We start from the raw sequence: 6,016 nt of genomic DNA, 5'->3' as shown, positions 1-6,016 counted from the left end.
CTCTCCTCTCCTCTCCTCTCCTCTCCTCTCCTCTCCTTCCTTCCTTCCTTCCTTCCTTCCTTCCTTCATGTTTTGGGTGTGTATACAAGTGTAGTTGAATCTAGATTCTGCATATCAAACATCCATATATATCTTTCTCTTGTGTTACTCTCAGTTGTTCTTTCTGTTTTCAGGTTTTCCAATTTTATTTTAATATTGACTATAGGTTTGGGCACATAGACTTAATTATGTTGTTTGTTATGTCTTTCTTTTTAACTTTAATTTTTTTGTTCTTCTATCATACATTACACCCTTTACTCTCCCTTGCCTCTCCCCAACCTTTTCCCAACCCCATGACTCTTTCCTTCTTCTGATCCACACCCCTCCTCTTCTCAGAAAAGAGCAGTCTTCCCAGAGTCATCAACCACACATGGGAAAACAAGCTACAATAAGACCAGACACACACCATCACATCAAGGCTGGACAAGGCAATGCAGTAGGAGAAAAGGGGACCCACAAATAGGCAATTTCATAAGACAAGACAAAAAAAAAAAACAGAATAGAAAAGAAAACCTATACAATAAAAGATTTTCCAGAGGCATCACCATCCCTGATCTCAAGTTGCACCACAGAGCTGTAGTAATAAATAGTGCATCATATTGGCATAAAAACAGACACTTTGATCAATGGAATTGAGTCGAAGACCTAGACATAAACTTACACTCCTGTGGATACCTGACTTTTTTTTTTTTTAAATAAACCATAAACAGCCTGCCACTAGAAACATTGCAGGTGTGGCTGTTGTGTCACATGTGCATAAGCAGGTGGCAGAGAAGAGAGAGTCTACACTCAATATTCTGACCTATGAACGTCTGAATGATTAGTGGACTAACATTCTCTAAAACAAGCAAGCCTGAGATAACTACCAGTTGAGCACCCTGGGGGCCTAGATAGGAAGCTAGGCTGAGACAACCACATGCTTCACAGGCCTGGTTGGGTGTTGGGTGTTGCAGGAAGGGATAGGCAGACCATGCCCAAGATGACCCCTACCTATTGCCATAATGCACTCAGGGTATAACACAGGAGACTATTCCTGAGATGACCTCAGACACTCAGAAAACCTAGCTGCCACTAAGAGGAGCAAGCAACTGGTGGAGAAATAGAAGGATGTGGGCATGATGAAAAGAGGCAGAACTGGAGTCTCGAGGGTAGTGAGGAACAGTCAGATGTGAGTAGCCAGTGATGCCACCTGGGACCATGGTGGGGTCCTTGCCTGTGCTGACACTGGAGACCATGTCTAAGTACATGGCCCTGCAGTAGCAGGGGTCTGTTATCAGCAAAGGCCAGGTAGATGTCCCTGGTCTGGGATGCTGCCCAGAGACATATTGATGTCTGAGGGTTGTGCAAAACTAGCTCCACCTCTCCCTTGGACATCATAGGAGACCTAACCCTGGGGGTGGGAGGATGAGAGTAGGAGAATTGACCACACCCATAGCCAGCTACAGTACTTGGGAGAGTGGCCCACACACACTGCTGGAGTTGCAGACAAGTTGGTCCCTGAGGATATGAACATGGGAGATATGGCCCTACCCCTTGTCTCCTGTGTGATGGTTTGGACAAGGGAAATATAACCTTTCACACTGTGGTACACAGTCTGCCATGCAGTGACATGGGCAAGAAAGAGATGTCTTGACATTGATGGTAGGCACAAGCATTGACCCTGAGGTAATCAGAGCAGGAGAGCTAGCCCTGCCCCTCACCTGCCATAGCACCTGGAAGAGCAGACCCTGCACATCACCTGGCAGCACAGTAGAGCTGGTCCTGGATGTGGGGTTGCTGGTGAGCTGGACCCAAGAGCATGGGAGTGGGAGAGCAGGGAGGCTGACCAGCTCAGATACCTCTCAGGCTCAGATCCAGGGCTTTGAATTGGCCCACCCAACATCTACACCATCCATGAACAGTTGGAGTGTATGAAGGGGCTAGTCCTACAGATCCAAGGCTATAGGATCTCCATGACACAGGGCAACAACAGTCTATCTGAGAGGAGTCCCTGTGAGGATCTAATATCGATAGAGTAGCAGTAGCCAGAGACCTTGTACCAGATAAAGTCATTGCAATGAACATTTGCAAGTAAAGAATGTGGACAAAAGACTATACTCTGTGACACACTATGACACACTACAGCTTCCACAGTGAGATTTCTTTTTTATGTTGGGGGGGAGTTGCAAGGGTGGATGCAGGTATGAGAGGAGGGTAAGATGAGTGGGATTGGGGTACATGATGTAAAATTCACACAATGGAAAAAAAAAAGAAAGCATCTTCAATAAATAGTGTTGGTCTAACTGGATGTTAGTATGTAGAAGAATGCAAATAGACCCATACCTATCACCTTGCACAAACTCATGTCAAAGTAGATCAAAGACCTCAACATAAAATCAAAAACACTAAATCTGATAGAACAAAAAGTGGGGGATAGCCTTGAACTCATTGGCACAGGAGACAACATCCTAAACAACACCAATAGCACACACACTAATATCATTAATTAATAAATGGGACCTCGGAACAATAATATGGACTAACCAGTACCCCCGGAGCTCGTGTCTCTAGCTGCATATGTATCAGAAGATGGTCTAGTTGGCCATCATTGGGAAGAGAGGCCCCTTGGTCTTGCAAACTTTATATGCCTCAGAACAGGGGAATGACAGGGCCAAGAAATGGGAGTGGGTGGGTAGGGAAGAAGTTGGGGGGGGGAGGGTCTGGGGGACTTTTGGGATAGCATTTGAAATGTAAATGAAGAAAATACCTAATTAGAAAAAATAAATTAAACAAAAAATAAGTGGGACCTCATGAAACAGAAAAGCTCTTGTAAGGCAAAGGATAACATCAATAGGACAAAATGGCAGCCCATAGAATGGGAAAGTATCTTAACTAATTCCATATCTGACAGAGGGCTAATATCCAAAATACATAAAGAACTCAAGAAGTCAACTAACTATATAATCTCAACAGACTCAATAAACTCAACAAACTAAATAATCCAATTAACAATGGGGCACAGATCTAAACAGAATTCTCAACAGAGGAAACTCAAATGTCTGAGAAACAATTAAAGAAATGTTCAACATCTTTAGCCATCAGGGAAATGCAAATCAAAATGACTTTGTGGTTCCATCTTACACCTGTCAGAATGGCTAAGATCTGTTGTTCCCTCTTATCTCCAATGAAAGTAATATTGCTGAGAAAAATATGGTAATAAGGTAATAATAAAAATAAGGTAATAGAACTGAATATGTATGTATAAAGAACAGAAAAGAGAAAGAAAACCAAATGAAAAGCAAGTCATATATTTTTGGTTGTGAGCCTAGCCTTTAAGGGCTGAGCTATCTCTCCAGCTTGCAAGTCACTTTCTCACTGACATAAGCTCTGTGTTGGCCAGCCTGGGGTTGTCATGGAGATCATACTTTATTTTCATTGGTGTTTATGGGTGAGGAAGACTGATAGCTTAAGAATTAGAAAGAAGAATACAGGATGACTTGCATGTGTGCTTGTGCAGGGCAGGGTGTGTGTGTGTGTGTGTGTGTGTGTGTAAAAACTCTAGAGGTATATCTACATAAGAAACAAAGAGAGAGAGAGAGGAGGATGTAAGAACTGATCAGAGTCATACCTAAGATGACCATTGTGCCTGCAGAGTGGATGCTGGGCTGGAGATGGCTTAGCAGCAGTCATCTGAGTGAAAGATGGTGGTCTGCTTTAGAGCAGAGGCAGTGAGAACGAGAGGATTGGAGTGTGCAGAGAATCTGGAGCTAAACAAAAAGTTGGAAGATTTAGGGATGTATCACATGACTCTAGTGTATACAGTCACACAAATGAGGGAGTTATTCTTAAAGACAAGGAACACAAAAATGGGAATATATTTGTCGAAGACAGGGGGAATGGTCATTTTAAGGTACTGTTTTTTTTTTTGATTTTTGAATTAATGGCCTATAGGGTATTATTCATTTACCTAATTTTCAGTAGCATATACAGACCCAATTTCAGAAAATATTTGGGTCAGACAAGCACATTTAAAAGTAATAAGCTTAATAAAATTAATAATAAATGCGCCCCCCAAACTCACTTGCTGTCAGAAGGCTGGTGTTGTAAAAACCACTGCTAATTCAAAGCCAAAATGGGAAAGGAAATGACTCATATCATTGTTGTTATTGGACACATAGATTTGGGCAAGTCCATTGTTACTTGTCATCTTGTCTACAAATGTAGTGGCATCAACAAAGGAGCTATTGAAATGTTGAAAAGAAGGCTGCCAAGATGGGAAAAGGCACTATCCAGTTTGCTTAGGTCCTGGACTAACTGAAAGCTGAAAGACAGCATGGTATCACCACTAACATCTCCCTCTGGAAATCTGAGACCAGCAAATCTGTGGGACTATCATTGATGCCCCAGGACACAGAGACTTTATAAACACATGACTTCAGGTACATCTCAGGCTGATTGTGCTGTTCTGCTTGTTGCTACTAGTGTTGGTGAACTTGAAGCTTGTATCTCCAAGAATGGCCAGACGTATGAGCATACGGTTGTGGCTTATATGTGAAATAGATCATTTTTAGTGGCAGCAAAATGGATTCCACTGAACCATCCTACAGCCTGAAGATATATGAATAAATTGTTAAGGGAATCAGTATCTACATTAAGGAAATTGGCTACAATCCTGACACTGTAGCATCTGTGCCAATTTTTGGTTGAAAAGGTGACAGCATGTTGGAGTCAAGGGCTTAAAAGTCCCTGGATCAAGAGATGGAAAGCCATCTGGAGATGGTTATGCCAGTGGTTTGACAGTGCTGGGAGCTTTGTATTGTATCTGCCCAATAACTCATTCAACTGTCAAGCCTTTGAGACTGCTCCTCCATGATGTCTGTAAAATAAATGGTATTAGTACTGTCTCTGTGGGTAGAGTGGAGACTGGTGTTCTCAAACCTGTCATGGTGGTTCCCTTTGTTCCAATCTCTGTCACAGCAGAAGCAAATTCTGCTTAAATGCACCACAAAGCCTTGAGAGAAGCTCTTCTTGGGGATGTGGGCTTCATTGTAAAGAACATGTCTGTCAAAGATGTTAGATATAATAGCACTGCTGGTGACAGCTAAAATGACCCATCAATGGAAGCTGCTGGTTTTACTGCTCAGGTGACTATTCTGAACCATCTGGGTCAAATCAGTGATGGCCATACCATTGGACTGGATTGTCAGAGAGCTAATATAGTTGCAAGCTTCCTGAGCTTAAAGAAAAGATTGTCATTCTGGTAAGAAACTGGAAGATGGCCTTATATTCTTCAAATCTGGTGATGTGCCCATTGTTGATATGGTCCCAGGAAAGCCCATGTGTTGAGTGTTTCTCTGACTATCCTCCACTGAGTCATTTCTGCTGCTCACGACATGAGGCAGACAGTTGCTGTGGGTGGCATCAAAGCTGTGGACAAGAAGGCTGCTGAAGCTGGCACCAAGTCTGCTCATAAAGCTTGGAAGGCTAAATGAACATTATCTTTAGCACCTGCCATCCCAATCTGAATCAGTGGTGGAAGAATGGTCTCAGAATTGTTTGTTTCAAATGGCCATGTTAAATTTAATAGTAAAAAACTGGTTAATGACACAATGCATTGTAAAACCTTTAGAAGTCAAGGAGACTGTTTTGTGGACTACTTTGTGTGTGTGTGTGCCTGTGTGTGTGTGTGTGTGTGTGTGTGTGTGTGTGCATGCGTAAGTTTTAACTTACTGGTTTTCAAAATCAGTACTTTTTAATGAAGATAACTTGACAAAAATTCTATCACAGAATTTTGAGACCCACTAAAACAAGTTCAATGAGAAAACACTACCACCACCAACAACAAAAAGTCGAGGTCTTAATACACATAGACATTGCTTTATGAATGATGTGTTCATTATGTCTTTCTTCATAGCTGTCTCATAGCCATCACAGCTTGTGGATGCGAGTGTTGAAACTTAGTAGAATTAATGAATGACTGAGCTACATAGCCAGTGGT

At 42.2% G+C, this 6,016-nt stretch overlaps 1 non-coding gene and 1 pseudogene across 1 annotated transcript; both read left to right on the top strand.

Annotated features, from left to right (window-relative positions):
• Positions 1-749: 749 nt before the first annotated feature.
• LOC115032471 lies at positions 750-875 on the top strand. The gene has a single exon (XR_003838145.1). It is a non-coding gene; the product is annotated as a small nucleolar RNA SNORA17 (small nucleolar RNA).
• Positions 876-4,150: 3,275 nt separating this feature from the next.
• On the top strand, positions 4,151-5,510 carry LOC110291369 (annotated as a pseudogene).
• Positions 5,511-6,016: the final 506 nt, after the last annotated feature.

This window comes from Mus caroli, chromosome 1 (genome assembly GCF_900094665.2).
Source record: "Mus caroli chromosome 1, CAROLI_EIJ_v1.1, whole genome shotgun sequence".
Taxonomy (NCBI): domain Eukaryota; kingdom Metazoa; phylum Chordata; class Mammalia; order Rodentia; family Muridae; genus Mus; species Mus caroli.
Note: the sequence above shows the minus strand (reverse complement) of the source record. Positions and strands in the feature narration are given on the sequence as shown.